The sequence below is a fragment of the Bactrocera tryoni genome, chromosome 3, assembly GCF_016617805.1.
Source record: "Bactrocera tryoni isolate S06 chromosome 3, CSIRO_BtryS06_freeze2, whole genome shotgun sequence".
In the NCBI taxonomy this organism is placed as follows: Eukaryota; Metazoa; Arthropoda; class Insecta; order Diptera; family Tephritidae; genus Bactrocera; species Bactrocera tryoni.
Genome location: NC_052501.1, coordinates 13,938,109 through 13,957,331, shown reverse-complemented (window position 1 = coordinate 13,957,331; position 19,223 = coordinate 13,938,109). Strand labels below are relative to the sequence as shown.

The 19,223-nt window shown below is 36.6% G+C and overlaps 1 protein-coding gene across 3 annotated transcripts in view; it reads right to left on the bottom strand.

Annotated features, from left to right (window-relative positions):
* The window catches only part of LOC120771663 (protein N-terminal asparagine amidohydrolase), a 90,806-nt gene that overhangs the window by 32,824 nt on the left and 38,759 nt on the right, over positions 1-19,223 (bottom strand). For all 3 annotated transcript variants that reach the window (XR_005704992.1, XR_005704993.1, XM_040099778.1), the window contains exon 2: positions 6,860-6,975. The gene's annotated coding sequence lies outside the window, so the exon portion shown is untranslated. The remainder of the gene's footprint in view (positions 1-6,859; positions 6,976-19,223) is intronic.

Here is a 19,223-nt window from a genome sequence, read left to right as displayed (position 1 = left end):
ATGGTACTTTCTGGCCAAAAAAAAAAAGGCTAAAATTAACAAAAAAGTTAAACCAGTTGCTACTACATACATTTTATGGCGCTTCTCTAACACAGTTTTCTTTCCTTGCCCCTTTTCTGCGCTAACCGTATTTTCGACTCAATCGAAGTTTAAGGCAGGTTCAAATACGGATCTTCGTTCTCAGACACAAGTTGTGGCAGAAGTGTTGGCAGCTCGAGAAATATACACATGTGAGTTCTTTTTCGAACAAATTCCTACTTTTCCTTGCATTTTTGCTTTTGTTTTTACGAGTGAGTCTGAGTACAAGGTAGCAAGCAAACAGAAAGCAATTCGCATGCGCACTGAAACCCAATTAAATTGTCTGTCTAACTGTCGCCCCGCAGCCATTTGTTTTTGCGGAATGTCTAAATATTTCGTGGATTTGAGTGCGAGTGTGGAAAATTTTGTAAAAAAAATTAAACGAAGTTAATATACTTTTACGAAAGAAGGCCCATTTTTTAGCAAATAAAAATATTTAATACTGTTATTTTTAATAAAGACCTTAAAAAAGTATATTGTGAAGTTATACGATCCGGATGTCTGAAACTATGAGATTCAGCGGAATGCGGTAAGACTCCCACTCTTACTGCATGAACCTCGACCACACAGTGCCCAGATAGAACACCTACAACCATTTAAAGATGGAACTTGCTGCGAGCGAAGAGCTCCCTAGACCTCTTACGGTTTACCATTGGTCAGAAGGACCAGGTGCTGGCAGTTGGTCAACGTTGTCTGAGCTGGTTTAAGGCTAAAAGAGTTCAGTAGTGAACGACAATAAGCCAATGTTCCCCTTTCGCTGTTATTGAAACTGAAGTATCTGTATATGGAAGTTTCTGGACACATTTTTTGAAGAAGTTTAACTAAATTTTAATCTTTGGAAAAAGTTCGGGTAAGCAAGCGTTATGTATGATAAAGTCTAGGTAGAACTTCTAATGTTTTAAGTTAAATAGTTTTCTAAAGTGATGATTTCATAAAGTGACGGTTTTTGGTTTTTAATGAAGTTTCCAAAAAAATAGGATTTTTAGCTTAGGATAAGGGAATTATAAGATTATTAGAGTAGACACCGCATACGCGGTTATAGCCGAGTTTACATACAATAGCGCGCCAAATGTTCTTCCTTCAAGCTCTTAGGCGCTAGTTGGAGATTCCTTCTCCACCTGGTCCTTCCAATGGAGTGGAGGTATTTTTCTTCCTTTGCTTACCTCGGTGGATACTCCGTCGAACACTTTCAAAGCTGGGGCGTTTTCATCTATTTGGACGACATGACCTAGCCAATGTAGCCGGTGTCCTTAAATTCGCTCAACTAGAACAATAACTATTACAGGTCATCGTTCCATCGAATGCGATATTCGCAATTGTCAATGCGCAAAGTGCTATAAATCTTCCGCAGAACCTTTCTCTCTAAAACTCGCAACGTCGACTCATCAGATGTTGTCATCGTCCATGCCTCTACACCATATAGCAGGTCGGGAATAATAGATGACTTTTAGTATAGAGTTTGGCTGGTCGAGAAGGGACTTTATTTCTCAATTGCCAGCTCAGTTTGAAGAAGCACCTATGGGCAAGAGTTATTCTGCGTCGGTTTTCGAGGGTGACATTGTTGTTGCTATTAATACTGGTTCCAAGATAGACGAAATTATCTACGACGTCGAAGTTATGACTTTTAACAGTGACGTGAGAGCCGATTCGCGAGTGCGACGACTGTTTGTTTGATGACAGAAGATATTTCGTCTTTTCCTCGTTCACTACCATATCCATTTGCTTCGCTTCCTTATCCATTCTGGAGAAAGCAGAATTAAAGACGCGGTAGTTGCTGCTAATGATATCACATAGAAGATGGTATCTTCTCTATTCAGCCACACGATAGGAAGATCTTCTCTGAAACCTCGCTTGGTATCGATTGGCTCGGAGCGGTCCTTCCCGATTCTGACGAAGCTTTTGGTAATGCTCAACGTCAGTTTACACTACCGTATTCGTTTTAAGTGTATATCAAATTCAGAAATAGCCGCTTCTTTAATTATATCCCCTTAAAAAAGCTCTTTCCTGTCTTACGAAATCGGCCGAGAACCCACTGTATTCAAATTTGTTCCAAATGTCGCATACACAACCTCCGCTTTGCTCTACTTTTCGGGCATTATGCAAAGATACATTTCAACACTTTTTCATTGCATACAATATATTTATATAAGGTGTATACATACACCTATATATAGTATGTGGTGCATGGGTGTTTCGGCACGCACTTCATACATATCTCATAATTCCGCGCTAATTTGCGCTGCCAACACTAATTGCGTAGATATTTTTAAAACAAATTCGAAATTTCCGGAAACACCTTTAAAATAGTTGTAACAGGCCAATGTAGCATAGCAGCAAAACAAACACAAATAACTGTCTTCAAACCGCAAATAAAATAAAATCAAAATGGAGAGGAGGGCAAAAATGCCAAGCGCGCGAACAGCAGACGGCTCAGTCGTTAAATCAAACAAGCCGAGCGAGCGCCCAGGCAGGCATTGCGGCAGGCTGAATGCCGCTCGTGCGCCGGTGGAACTGAAGGTGTTTGGAAGCGTTTTAAGTGCTCTAGTGGAGGTGGTGCGTGTGTGTATGAACAAAATGGGTACGATATGAGCTGTAGCCTGTAGCATTTATGGTTTATGAGATTTTCGCCTGCAACACTCCCACTAGCCCAAGAGCCGAAGCCTTTATGCAACAAGCCAATATAAACGGTTCGGAAAAATTGCTATTTAAAAATGGGTATGAAATAGAAGTGCAAATAGCGCGCGCGGCACAGTGGGTTTTGGGCGAGAAAATGTGGCTTTTTGGGTATATAATTTTTCTAATAGAGGTTAAAATTGGTAATTTATATTTTTTAGGTTATGTTAAGGCCTAAAAGATACAGTTTGCAATAGTTTTCCTGAAACTCTCTCTTAAAATTTATTTATAAGACTAGAAGAGTATGTGTTGTTGTTGTAGCGGCAGAAAACATTCCTGAAATAATTTCGAGACATGGTGGCTAGTAAACAGTTCTTGGTCAAAGAGATGGTACTCTTTTTGAAAAAAAATTAAGCTTTATCGGGACGAGTCGAGCAAGAACTCATTTCATACCCAAAATATCCACCGAAATCATTCGAACGGACTCGCGAGAGTTATCGAGCTCTTTTGCCATCTCTTTAAAACTTGGCTGACGATTTGCAAGCCCCATATCCTTCACTTTTTTCATATTTTCATCAGTTGAAGAGGTCGAAAGTCGTCCCGAACGAGGCATGTATGTCTTCAACGATCTCTCGAACATCATTGAAGGCTTTGTACTCCTCGCAGGTTTGTGTTTGTGATAAAACTTAAACACCGTAAGCCTTTTCCAATATTCGCAACGATTCCGCACACGAAATTTGGTTAGAAATACAAACGGGTCCGCTCCGGTTACTTAGACCCGCCTGTCGTGGGAACGGTATCACAAGTATATACGTAAACTTCGTCGATTTAGTACACATTTTATGCAAAACAAAAAGAAGAAATTGAGGCTAGGTTGGAGTGGTGAAAAAATTGGTCGATTATTAGGGTTAATTTATCAAAATGATTTTTATGCTATGTTTTAGGTTAGATTTCTGTGTGTATAGTTCCCCTTTCATGCTTGAGGTCCATAAAGACTTCAAAATTTTCCAAAATTATGAAGGTCGGTACCACTGTGCCACTGCGGGATAAGATGAACCAGGGTATCATACTTGGCGTGTTAACAAATATGAAATTGTTGAGGTTATGTAGAAATAAAAATGTTTTAGTTGTACTACAAATTTGTTGTTGTAAGTACTATTTCTTTAAATACCATGGATATATGGATTTTTGTGCTTAGTCGCTACCTAAAATAGTTGTAACGCAAAGAAGAGTTGCCATTTACATTCAATACGCGCCAGCAGAAAATCTCATAAACTACAAAGGTAACAACAACAAGAACAACTGTGATAGGAAGGAGCATGTATGTAAGTGTGCGAGAGTAACGACGAAACATATGTGCCGCCAAACGCCTCCTTTTCCATGTAACCGCTCATAATAATTTCTTTTAGCAGCTGTTATGGTTGCTGTCATTGTTATTGTTGTTCAATTTTCCACAAACAAAAGTCGTTCATTGTATGCAATGTCGACGTGGTTAGTCACTTTTTCCGGCTTTCGCTTGCCGATCTCGACTTGGAAGAGTGAAAAGTAAATAACAACAACAACAATACTGTTGGCAACTTCAAGGAGTGAGCTATTGTTGTTGTTGTTGGCAACAAGCGCATCCGTTTCAAGCTTCGTATAGCGCATAGCGCACGACAACAACAACAAATAATACACTACATCAACAACAACTGTTGGCAACACAGAGTCGTTCCCTCACAATTATCTCTATACAAAAAATATTTGCGCGTACCCACACACACACACACACACAAACACAACTGGAATGGAGACAGCCAGTGGTGTGCGCCTGCGCAACCTCACAGCATCTTTAAAGACGCTTGAATACGGTGTATTTACTGTACATAAAATAAAAACCGCAATAAAGCATAAAAATAAAATTGCTAAAAGTAAACTCGCCTGAGCGGGTGGCGATCGCGATCGAGCGGGCATGCCGGAGCAGGCGGCCGCCAGACTGAAACTGTAATTTATATCATTCGGCCGCAGCCAACCGCGTCCATGTCTATTGCCAACTCAGTTGGTTAGTCAGTTAGTTAGGCGCATTGCAACAGCGTCGCGCTATAAAACTTCAAATTTCATTGTATCCACACAAAGCAGAGTTAGCCGGGCATGCGCACGCTCGCAGGCTCCAATCGAATTCGAATTCGGCTTTGACTTTTTTATGGCAGTTGCTGGCAGTGCAATACAGTGTTTTGCAGCGAACGCCAGAGACACGCCTCTATCGCTGCGCTGCGATCTAGTTCGCCGGTGACGAGCGAGTTTTTATTTGCTGTCTGTCTGTCTGCCAGAGTCTATGGCGCACGGTTTTCCGCGTTTGCCCATTTGCCTTTGGAAGCATAGAGGAGCACCGAGCTGCTCACAAGCCGCGCGATTATTTCGCTTTATTGGTCTACAGCTGATAGCCGGTGGACGTGTGCAGAAGATTCCACCAACATCAATTGCAAAATGCTGACTGATTCTTTTTTTGCTAACAGTTTTTGGTGAAATTACTTAGAAAACAGATCTATGTGAGTGATAGGCCCACTAATGTTGTGTGGACTAGAGAGGAATACCCTGCGGAGAAAACTTAAATAAGCTCCACTTCTATGAAGTTTTTATGATGGTAAGGTACAAAAATTTACTAAATAGATGAGTAATATCAGTGCAGTGAGACCTAGATATTTAATAAACTCGTCATACAGACCAGAATCATCCGCGTTATTACGCAAATTTTATAAAATTAATAGCTTTATTCAATCTTCTAAAAGTAGTGTTGACTTAGATCAGCGAATTAAAAGATAGCGGCTACGCTGGCTAGGGCATGTCGTTGGAAGGGATGAAAACACTCCAGCTCTGAGAGTATTCGGCGAAGTATCCGCCGGCGCAAGCAGAGGAAGAAAAAGACCTCCAATCCGTCGGAAAGACCAGGTGAAGAAAGACCTGGCTACACTTAGAATCTCCAATTGGCGCCAAACAGCGAAGAGAAAGACTGGCGCGCTGTTGTAAACTCGGCTATAACAGCGTGGCTGCGGCAATAGAGAAGAAGAAAAGTATTGTACAGTGGAGGTGCGCTCACTAACGTTCACTCCCTCCGCCGAAGACGCCATCACAAGAGATTTTGTATCATGTAGTACATTCTCATAGTTATTTACTGTTACTCAGCCCAAACAGGCCGTCTCAAAGATCGTTTGGATGCTGATATATAGCGACTATTATCCTTTGTCAAAAATTAGTTGAACGTTCGCCTTCTAACATTGGCAGACTGCTGATTGAAGATGCGTGAGACATCAGGTATCCCCAAAGGTTACGTTCTGCATGAAATGTTTGGCATAAGATCACTGTCGGCGCGATGCGTGCCTCGTTAGCTTGCTCCAGACAACAAGCGCAAGCGTAAACTAGTTCGCAATAGCCTTAGATACTGTTTAAGAACATTCCGAATAAGCTTCTACGTCGTTTCGTGACCTTCGACGGGTATGGATTCTCTGGTACATACCAGAAATTAAGGAAAAGTCGAAACAGTTGATTTTATCCGGCGAGCCTGCTACGAAGTAGGCGAAGACAGGGTGATGAACATCATTTTTTGGATGTCTATTACCTAGAGAAGGGCAAAACACCTACAGGGCTCTACTATGACGAATTATTGGATCGTTTTGTCGTCAAATTGCATATTCTACCACGACATCACAGTTTACATATATTGCTTGACTACGCAATGGTACACACTTTCTTTAAGGTGGTCGATTTTATCTAGGTCAAGTAATTTTCAACCACACTTCTATTTCTAGGTTTTGAATAATTTTTTTATATTTTTAGTAGATAATATAGAAACCTCGATTGAATTTCTGCCACGAAAAAGCTTCCTAGAAGAGTACTAACTTTCGGGCATTAAGAGCTTTTACCGATTGCGGTGAAGTTTCGTAAAGCATCTGAGAAATCTGACAATCTGAGCAAACGTGTCTACTAAGCCATTTCAGTATATATTTACAAATATTTCGGAAAATATTTGCTTCTAAGACCATATATGTATACTGTTTTAATGCCCTATTATTCTTTAACTTATACCATATACCATATCAATTCCTAAAATGTACATTGAAACATACTCTTCTTTATATCCGAAAAAATCCCGAATATTTATGTATACATATGTAGTATGTCTATCACTTACCATACACATCAATTCCGTTTATCGACAGCGGATGTTCCACAACAACACATCCTTCAACTTTTACGCTGCCAAATCTGTTTCAGTTATGTCACAGTGTGTGCGCTTGTTGTTTATAGCTGCAAAAAGGATTAAGAAAAGTGTGTATGTAGTTGAAACTAAATTTAATTATAAATTCAAAGCACATGTGTACACACATACATATATGTACATATGTGTGTATATATAAATTTCGAATTTGCTTATTGGAAGCAGGATAATAGTTTGCACGGATTTGAAAACAAAATAAAAATCAATAGTCAATCAGCTTAACAAGAAGTTATTCAATGAATATTTTAACTAATTTCCGGTGGCATATGCAAATGTGTGGGTGTTTTGTGGTCAGTGTGGCGAAAAGCAGGAAATTAAATTTGATAAAATACGGATGATAACTAAGATGAATAATTTCTAAAAGTAAAGTTAATACAAAGGGGCAGCACAAAGGGGAAAGCGGACGTGAGAGCTAATGAAGAGGTGTTTTCGGAATATCAATTTGATAATATTTTAATAAAATTATTTATTAGAAGACAAAAATTTTTAAGTAAAAGAAATTATGATTTTAGTTAATGACAAATATGATGTGGACGTGTCCAGAAAGCTTGTAGAAAGACGACTGAACGAGGCTCAACTTTTGGGACCGGAAGAAACCACCACTGTCAAAACGCCACATCAAAATTCGACTGGCATTTGCAAATGCCTACAGAGACAAAACAGCACAATTTTGGACCCAAGATAAATACAATGGGTTCAGTTGGAGAAACATTTCAACGTCACCCACAAGGTCAAGTACTTAGACCTAGGTATACTAAAAAAAACCATTAAGCTCGGCGGAGACAGTCATGATCTGGTTTTATGGCATATCGTCGGGCCTATTGTTCGAAAAAATGGTAAAATGGACCGGTTTCAGTATTTGGATATACGGAAAAATAAAATGCAACCATTTATATTCGAATCCATGCCCAAAAACTGGATATTTATGCAAGTCAATGATCTGAAGCATACCGTAAAAGTAGTAAATCATTGGCTCGACGATGAAATCTAAGAATAATAAGAAGAAAAAAGGGCCTGTGCAAAGCCCGGACATAAATCCAAAAAAAATTTATGGAATGATGTCAAGACCAAAACAGCAAGGAAGAAATTAAAATAATGTGATGATTTATAGGCAGCAATTGAGGAGGCTTGGTATTCAATGCATATAGTACAAAAACCTAACGGAGTAAGCAATCTTATACAATTTTTTAATAATTTTTATAAATTTGTGTACCTTTTTGTAAACACTTTTAAGATTGTGCTATTTATGTGTCCCAGCATTGCTTATTGTTCAACGCAACACTATGTACAATCTCCGACCGTATTTTTCAGATCGCACTACTATAGCATATAGCTGACTTAAAAATTGACCGAACAAAATCAAGTTTAGGATCACATGTGAACGGTATTAAAAATTCCGTGCAACCGAAGTTAACGGGTTTACTTGTTTTCATATTTAATTACAATACTAAAAATAAAAAAATCTGTGAAAACTGGAAGAACTTAATTATCTCATTTTTTTCAATCTCGTTTTTTCCATCCAACTTGTATGTAAATCACTTTTAGACGCTTTTCCGTGGATTAATAATCAAATGGCGCCCATAGTTGATGTTTAATAAATGTTATTATCATCTACTCACACACTTACAAACAAATTACGGTAATATATGCACTTCTTAGTTGCCGCTCTAGTACAAAGGCAATTATTGCAATAACAATGCAGTTATGTTTGTTATTAATGATAGTTTTATTAGCAATGTATACATATGTAAATACTTATTTACATAAGTATTTACATACATACATATCTCTCAGTTTGTATGACACTTGTTTGAGCTGCTTCATGTCACCGCTCACTCTATTTATTAGACAAGAATTAGCCGAGCGCTGTCATTGTGAGCTTATTGCGCAAACGCCTGTGATTGGCCGAGCTATTAGTGGTGTACATACATATTTATCTATGTATGTAATGGATATGTCTCCAATCAGATCGTTGTAAATATGATATAGTACTGAGTTAAGACAATAGCCGTACTATTGTAGAAGCTTTATTTGTTAAATACGATTGGTGAGAGGACACTAGAGAGAGTTTCATGGAAATAGGTATATTTTTTCGCTGATCAAAAATATGTATGTCCTAAAAAAACTAAAGAAAATTGTTCTCAAAATAGTGACCCGTATATACATATACCAGTCATGTCGAAAAGTTCGTTTCGTTTCTAAGAGGAAATCAGAATTTAATCTACTTATATAGTATATTTCCTTTAGTACATAAGATCTAACTTTCAAAAGGTAGGTGTACTCGTGTAACTGCTGATATTATAAAGTGATTAGATGCATTTTGTCTTGGTTCTGCGCCAAATGTTTTTTTATTATTCGTTGGTAAATTATGTGAGCTGATACTCTAAAGATAGTAAAGGAACTTTTTAGACATAACGTACATAAAAATTTGAATATTTCGAAAAGTCTGTGCAACCTAGGACTACACGAACTCATAAGAGATTGACTCAAAGTGTCGTAAATCAATGAAAACGGTGTAAAAATAGCAAAAATTCGACTTCCAATTTCTTGCGTATGCACTATATTCTCCAGATCTTGCCAATAACTCTTCTCAGGCCGCATGAGAGGCTTGCTGATAAGAAATTTAGCAATATTGATGGGAAAATCAGAGACGCGTAGGTGTTTTTTGAAGAAAAAGTCAAAGATATAGTACAGCAAACGACAAATCGTATTAAAAAAAGTTGAAAACATCATTAAAATCGATGTAATGCTCTCCATGTCTTCTATTTTCAATATCAAAAACGATTTTTTCTCTTTAAAAGAATACAAATTTTTCAACTTAATCTACATCAACAGTAAAAAAATTAATTTTGGTTAGAACCTCGTTTTCACTTGATTTAATAACTAAATTATAATCTCTTTTATAATATTATTTCTGTCTTAACAACGTACGAAAAGCAATCACGAATTTGCCTTTTATGAAGTTAATCGAGTAAAACCAAAAATTAGTTCAAGCATTACGCCAATACTTAACAGCAATTCCATAGCACATTAACACTTTAAGATAATACATAAGTATATAACCGTAAGTTCCCACACTAAGTTCACATATTCTGCAAATACAGTTATGTGTAAAATATTAAGATCACTAAGCAAACTTTGGTGGGAGATCACAGAGATATTTGAGTGATTTCTGCAAAATACTCTTCGTTTCCCTACAGAAATGGTGTTATAAGGAGCATACATAAAGGAAGGTTGAAAAACAAAAACTGGGGGTTCGACTGAAAAAACATTAGAAAGCAACGGCGTTAACTTCCGCTGAATTTTTTTATAACTTAAAGAATCTTTAACTTGATTTTGATAGGTCAGTTTGTATGGAAGCTATATGCTAAAGTGGTCCGATTTGAACAATTTCTTCGAAGATTGCAGCATTGCCTTAGACAATAATCCATCCCAAATTTATTGAAGATATCTCGTCAAATGAAAAAACTTTTCATACAAGCACTTTATTCTGACTGTTCCGAATGAGTGATAAAGTGGTCCGATGTAAGCAATTTCATCGGAGATTGCAATAACTCAGGCCATAGTGACTTTGATCAATCAGTTTGTAGGGAAACTATATCCTGTTTGGAACATAATTGAAAAAGTGTTAATTATAATAAATCCAAATGTTGATATATTCTCAGTCCCGAATGCCGAGACCGGAAACTGTTCCATTATGAATAGCGAGTATGGGTAGACTTACATGTTTGAAATAACCGAAAGTCATCGAAATTAACTTGTTTAGTAAGTCAGCATACCACAGACAAGTATTCCGATATTGGCTTTTTAAGGAATAAATCGATATATGTCTTTTAAGGGGTTTTATAGTAGTTTTGAAAAAAAAAATAAGTAAAGTCAGTACGGTAGAACATGTCAGGCTCCAAAATTTAGAAAGAAGCAATATAATATTATTGATTGATATTTATAACTTGTTTAATTCAACTATTGGTTAGTTCTAACAGTCTTTTTGGTTGGATTCGATGCATATTCCTCTAAAAACTTCAATTGCTTTTGGTCGTTGTGTGTTGACACCATTTTTCCTTCGAATTCGGCTTCATTCCCTTATGAGTTTGGAAAAAATACTTCTGATATACCTATTATTTATTACAATACTGTACATGGACCTAAGTTTAGATACAGCATACCCGTGCAACCATTTTTTGACGGCTAACAATCAACAAGAGTGTCTTCACGAGTTCTTTACGCCTTTTTTTGGTGAACAATAATGGTTAGAATGAATGAAAAGGAACAGTGCAAAAAAGCAACATTCATAGAACCATAATAATTTTTTTATGATGCGGTTTCAAGCGAAAAAATCGGTAACAAGCTGAAAATGAGTTGTTTAAGAAGCTGCGATGATGCCAGCGAAGGTGAGCTGACGCGAGCAAGTGTAAGAAGCTGCGCAAAGTGGAGCGACGACCACTTACGGCCTGAAACGTAATTGTTGTAATTACTTGTGTTATTAGCTTTTTTGTTGTTAATTTTTGGTTTTACTGCCGAATTTAAAGTGATGCTCGCTTTAATGGATGCTTTAGTTCTAATTTAGTTTTTAGTTTGGCGCAGAGAAAACACTTAAAATATTTTCGAAATTTTTGTTTTAACGTCTTCACACGCTTTTGGCTTTTATTTTCATATTTATGTGTTTTTACATATTTTTTTGTTTTTTTTCTTAACTTTTGTTGCAAGCTAATTTTATATGGCGAAACTTGTCACTGTCGCTTTGAGTCTTTATTACAGTAGTTTAGCAACCACTTTTGTTATTGTTGTACTTCTAGTAACTAAATATGTAAGCATTATGGTCTATTGCTACATTCCACGTTGGCTTGTTGACTCATGGAGCATCAAATGCTCGGGTGCAACAAATGCGACGGGGTTAAGGAGTTGTACAATTTGTCTTCTTGCTGCCTTCTGAAAGTGCCACACACAGCAGCCCGCTATTCAGCAATATAAATATGTTTGTGTGTGTATGCAAATGGCCAACTACATTTTTATGGATCACCACTTAACTGTATTTCATGTGGTAGCATCTCTAAGCGCTTGCACCCAGTTATGTTAATAAATAGTAAATATGTGTATTTTTGTGGTGCTTTATTGCGTTGTATGCCAAATGTCAGATAAAAATCACCTAAAAACTGCTACTTCATTTATTTGACACTCGAAAATTTCCTCTAGGCATCACTTGGATTACGAGCAATTGTAATAGTCTAATTTATTGAAGGCAAACCTAACAACCAGGTTGCGATTTTGACCATAAAAATGTTGATGTGCATGTGTATTGGTGTGTGTGTGCGTTTGAGGTTTGGTAATTGGCAAATACACCCCTTTCGAGTAGCTGTCACTCTTATTTCATGCCGTTGCAAAGGTATTTGTAATACAAGTAAAGGTAAATTAATTAAATCGGTTGTAGAGTTGCGTATATACTATAACACAAATGTACATATGTATATGTAGGTGCAATTGCTGAACAGAGTTGCCACTTTTACATTAAAAACTTGTCTTAGAAAATGCATAAAAAAACATTTCTTGTGTTAAGTTGGGATGAATTGCGAAGAAGCTAGAAATACTTCCATTTTTAGATTGAAATGAGATTTCGAATCCGATAAAACATTTTGAAATAGATCGCAATCTATATAATATGCCCGCCTGAACGGAAATATAATACATAACGACCGAAAAATGTTTCAAATTTTTCCCCATTTTTGAAATATTTTTTGAGTTACAGTCTTCAACCCTTTCCAGCAACTCAGTGGATTTGGGAAATCCACAAATTTTTAAGTTGGAGCATTGAGGGCCTTGGCATTGTCCTGCCTCACACGGCTGAAGGATAATAATGTTCCAGCGCCTCATCATCCTCCGCGCATACTCTCCATTCCCTCAACTCCATTTTCCTATTTTCTGAAGGTGGATCCTAAGGGTAGGTGTCTCTACAATGTTACTAACCTCTATTTGGTCTGCCCACCATCAACACTACCCCAAAGTAAATTTGTGGTATGCCCTGTGTGGCTTCTGTTCCAAGACCGGAAGTGTTCCTCTAGCGTCCACTGCTTAAAACCATTCTTAAAAGTACTAAATGGCCTGGGGTAGCTTAGAAGATGATGTTCACCCTGTTACTGATAGTCTAGATTTTATCTACTTGCATAGCTTAACACAGGAAGACTTAGTATTGGCGCTACGGTTAGTCTTAATTGCAGTTTGACTATCCACTAGCAGGTTTATGGACTTGTGGTTCGACCAGAGGCCCATTTAACACCTTCGGCTTGAAAGACGGAATTGTAGTCATTTAGTTTGAAGCTATCTCCTGTGTATAGATTACTACAGAAGAAGCCTGCTCCTGTTCCTATTTCACAATTTGATGCGTCATTGAATATCTCGATCACATAACCATTGAACCATTCTTCGATGTTAGGGAATAAAAATGTTGTGTTTTGCTTCCTCATGGCTCTCGCTTCTCATTCATTAACAAGTTCGAGAATGATACCATGTCAATCGCTTTTTTAAGGCTGTCACACTGGGTGTGTTCCTTAAATTTCATAGTAAGGTTGTTCGAGAATGCGATTACAAGTTCAGTGTGAACTTTGTAATACCAGCAACTCGATAATTTACCCGAAGTGTACATTAATCTGTATTAGAACGTCCTGTAAAAGGAATTGCCATCCGCGATCATTCTCACAATTTTTTGAAACCAATATTGTCTCTTTATGAAGTTCGTTTTGAGCAAACCGAATTTATTATGGAGGGTTTTCGATATTCATTGTGAAAAGGTTACTGGGTGTTAACTGTAAGACTGTGAACACAAAAATAAGCTCAAGATTTGTGGAAATTTCCTTTACTTGGCAACTCTGACTTCGGCAACCCAATCACAAAATCTAATCTTACGAAACTATTGAAATCTCAAACGGCATTTGGCACCCACTCCAAAAACATCTCGCTATAAAATAGCTACTCGTCCATTTGTTGTCCAATTACTTTCAAACTTTAATTTGTCAATGGTCATCGAAGCTACCGCACAAGGAGACATACAAAAGTACACTGCAGTCAGTGTGTAGTTCTTGCTGCTTGTTCACAGCGATGTCTTCATGTTGTCGCTCTTAACCCATTCATGTAAACTGTCCTTTATGTTGCTGTCATTCATTTCGGAAGGTAAAGGGTGTATGGATGTTTGACTGCTCAGCTTAAGCATATAACATACCCGTATTTACAGTTACTTATTAATAGTGTTTGTTGTTGCAGTGAAATTGGTTAGTTTAGAGTTTATTGATGGGCTGGCATTTGTTTGGCTTAGCAGCATGTGGTTCTCGGTCAATTTATGGTATAACATTTAGACGTGTATTAGAAGAAAGAGATATGGAGAAGAAATAAAGGATGTTTTTGGCAGGTAAGCGTTGCTACGCTGAGGATTAATATGAGCAATAAGCGGAATAGTTTTGGGTTTTTTTGAAAAATTAAAGAGAGAAATAGAGGAGAGTGATATAGAAAAGAATATTTGCCATTGGGAACTTAATTAGAATAAGAAAGAAGTTTTTAAGTCAAAAAGTTTTTAAAATTTATAAATTTATCAGTAAATATATTTATATTACCATAATTTATTGCTTTTGAAATTTAAATGTATTTTTGTCTTTCAAAGATTTGAAACGGAATCAGGCGAAGGATTGTTATCAACGGTTTTAAAAATTAAAAATAATAATTATTAATATTAAAATTGATTACTAAAGACATTAATTGTCAGAAAACCCCGAAAAAAATGTCTACAATACACATATGTACATTATAAATGTTTATTTAAAATTTAAATTTAAAAAATTAGAATAAAGAGCTTGTTTACGTTGGATCCAAATAAAATCTGCTTTGCAATTAACGAACATCCTTTTGTTCTTGCAGCGATATCAGACTCTTCTTAGCAACAATAAAATAAATATACATACAGTAATACAAGAAATATGTTTGTTATTTATGACTGGGATTTTGCACCAAAATAAACCATTTCCAATTGAAATTATCATTTCGAAAATGATAAGACTTAAGTATTTATAAATTATTTAAACAAAACGATGATATACATACATATATAAAATATATTATAAATATTATGTCGATATGTTTATTTACTTAATTTTTTAAGTATTTATATTTCAATAAAATATATTGTTTATAAATACTTATGTGTAATGATCACATGCTTGATAGGCATTTTAAGCTCATATAAGCTACAGAACAGCATTCTTAAACGAGCAGATGAAGTGATATACATATGTGTACATATATACATAAGTATATGCTTCTCAATAAACATAAAAATCAAGAAAATTAAAATTTCATAACATTGAATAGTGAATACTAAGTGTTAGTGATAACACCAACCGATAGTGGGTGTTGCAATAATTGAAACCAAAACTAACTATGACTAAGGGACAGCTAAGTATATAATACTGTGGGTAAAAAATAGTAAGACTTTTTCTTTTAAATATCGCTCGAGAACCCATTTGTTGAAATTTTTTCTTTCTGGGATAGTATATCTGTGCCAAATATCACATCAAAATAATAATTAGTGTTTTGTAGAGATCATAATGGTATCGTTTAAATATCAGAAGGTTCATTGAAACCCCTTTTTGAAAGATCAGAAAGCACGTTTGGTTCCAACAAATCAAAAACAGCATGACGTTAACGTCTATGAAACAAAGCTTTCCGAATACAGGAATATCATCAAAAGTATTATTTCTGACAATGAGTCCCGGATTTATGCTTACGACCCGGAAAAAGAGATCTATCGGCCGATTATCATGGCAAAGGGGAGCCGAAGTCGAAAAAACCACGTCAAAGCAGGTAAAAAATCAAGGTTATCTTGACAGTTTTCTTCCATTGTAGAGGTGTGGTGCACTTCGAATTCCTTCCAAACGGCAAAAACGGCAAACTGTCAACAAGGAATACTATTTTGAGTGTTATGCCTCGTTTGCACGAAGCTGTTCGTAAAAATAGGCCGGAATTATGAACCGACAACTCTAGGACAACGATAATTCGCCTGATTTAGCTCCGAACGCTCCGGGGAAATCGTTTTGGGTCAATTGAAGACGTCGCTACGTGTATTGGAGGTTATTCGGGAAATTGACTTTAGCAACTGCTCCGATGATTGGAAAAAACGTTGTCACTAGAGTATTAGGACCAAGGGGGATTATTTTGAGGGAAACGACATAGATTTGGAAGAACAAATTAAGAATTTTAAAATTATGAACAAAGTCTTACTCTTATTTACTCATATTAGTAGTAAACAGCCGCGTACATATAAACTACTGACATTCGGGGCTGGGTTAAAACTTGTCAATTATTCTTAATGCGCTCCACACAAAAGAAAAAGGCGTTTGAAAAAAGATTTAGCAAAGGTCCAATTTCGAAATCATTTTCGTACTTTAAGTATACCCTTAAAATATTTCTAATGACGAAGAAAATCTGAATGTAAGGAGGGAAAGATAGATTTTAATGGAAAATATTTTAGAAAACAATAAAGCGATGCAGTTTATGGACCCGATACAGTTTCCATTTCAACCGCACAACGATGGTTTCAACGTTTTCATTCTGGTGTAGAGGTGGTCGAAGATGCGCCACGCTCCGGAAGGCCTGACGTCGAAAATTGCGATAAAATCGCTGAATTGGTCGAAAGAGATCGGCATAGTAGCAGCCGTAGCATCGGTCAAGAGCTGGGCATGAGTCATCAAAAATTCATTTCAATTTCAATAAAAAAAATCAATTGAAATACCGCAAGATTTTTTTGACAACCCATTGTAAGATAAGGTCCTGCATTGGTACACTGGTTAGAGCGGGAAATATTCTACGGAGCGTTCTGAACAACTTTGCCTGAGAGACTATAGGTCTAAAAACGGTATCAAGCCAGACTTTTATTATTTTATGCGTAATTGGCACGGCAAATTATCAGATTTTGTAGAAAAATTTGATAGTGATCTGAATATTTTCTCCGCGTAATCACTCAAAGAAATGTGAAAAATGTAGTTTTGAGAAAAATACGCCTCTAAAAATATTGATGGAACTTCTTGAACTGACGAGCTTATTATTTAAAAAGGCTGTAATTCAAAAATGATTTGAGATATTAAATTAAAACTGGGGAATGTTATTTTTAATGGTATAAACTATCGAAATATGAAAAGCGTTCTTTTTTTCAAGCTAGGTGTGTGTTCCTTAAAAGCCCTTACATTTTCAAAAATTTGTTTTGTTCTAACATTTACTGCTTATATAATATTTAATGGAAATATAAAAAAAAATTATATATAAAAGTTTTCATATCTGTATATATTGATATTTTATAATTTATTTAATATTATGGAATATAAATATCACTTTTATTTTTAAACTGCCAGAATTGATAAGGATTATAATGAAAAAGTTTTCAACAAAAAATAATTTGATTATTTTACTATTTACAAAGAAACATACAAACAAGCAAATGTAAGTTTAAATATTACATTGTGTATGAACTTCGGAATATGATGGAACCGACTATATATAAGCATGATGAATCTAAACGACTAAACGAGGTTTCTAATTCACGGAACTATAAATATTAAAAATGAGTCAATAATTTCATAAACAAAATTGTAAATAAAAATTAATTGTTTACATAAAATATAAAGCACAAAATTGAGAAAAACAAGTGGCGCCCGTCCAACCAGCTCTAAGCACACTTTGGAAAATGCCAACGTTCCGCAAACTCCAACCAAACTTCAGACACTATTTGCACTGCTATCAATCAACTCTCCACGATAAGTCGAACAAGTTAATTTTCAAACGATTTGACTTAAGTGAACAAGCTCGTCTGCCTTACGCTACGCTACGCTTCGTGAACTGCGCAGAAATCAAATCAAATCGAGCGAAAAAAGTGGGAAAAATTGCTAAAATTATATGAAGCGTGCGACTTGCGATCACAAAATATGATCGCCGCATGATTATCATGATCAGCACAGAGATGATCCAGCCTGTGCAGCACTTGTAACTATGCAGCGATACCCAACGAGTATATCTATTGTAGCATCTTCATCAGCGCGCGATCACTTTTGGCGACGAGCAAGGTGCGCATGCGCACGATCACCTGGCTGGCTGGCGTACAGCAAGCCAACGGATGAGGACTTGCTTGTAGTGCTCACACTGAAACTCGTTCTGAAAACTACTGACAAAGGAAAGCCTGTGCAACAACGCCTGCAACGCTTCATTTCGATCGTAACAAAGTGATTGATCGTCGCGGATAACACATGACGACGCATTACATATTATATGATCGTTGAAAGCTTTTTGTGCGCAAATTGTGGGCTTGCAAAAAAAAAAGCATTTTTATTTCGTCACAAGAAAAAAGTTTGCAATAAAAAACATATTTATTTATGTTTAAATGTAGCTACACGCAAAAGACAGCGTGTAGAACAAGCTAACTGCGATCATAGTGGCGACCTGCACAATTCGCCGACGCCGATCAGCAGACGCAGCAACAACATGGCATTTTTTGCCGCTACACTGGCAGCATGAAGACGTGATATTGCAGCAGCAGCGGCTGCAAAAAATGGTCGAAGAAAAAGGAAAAATGCGCTCTGCTGATCGCGTAATGATCGCAAGTTCGACATCGACGATAGCCAGCTGGCTGTGGCCGTTACTACAAAGGCGCATCTCGCGAGTCCAGATGCTGCAGCATGCGAAGCAGCCAACTGACCAACCAAAAGTGATCGGTTGATCAATGCTCTCGGCAACATAACAACAAATCTATGTGTATTCGGTTAGTGTTGCTGGTGCTGTTGTTGTTGTTGTCTTGGCTGCGGTGGTGGTGGACATTATTGCGTGGTGTCTGCATCATTAATTATCTTAATAACTTGAACATGAGTTTCGTTGCAGGCGAGTACAGCAACAACGTTGGTCGAAAAAGCAGGGGACTTGGAGAAATTCTTAACGTTTTTTCATATACAAATATGTAAATATATGTTTATGCATAGAAGGAGTTCTTGGTTTCGGCGATTGGAAGAGTATAATATCATATCATATCTTTGAATATTTTTTTTATTTAAGGAATTCAATTGAAAAACTGATTTCTATGGAGTTCTGATTTGTTGCTCGCTGGTAAGAAAATAATTTTAAATTTCTTTTGAAGAAAACTAGCAAGGCTGACAATCGTCAGCTAATTTGAAAGGTGAGCAATAGTTTTGGCGTCAAGATGACGTAATTTTGTTCTAGATACTGTAGCAGGTTAAATCCATACTTATCCAGAATCGAC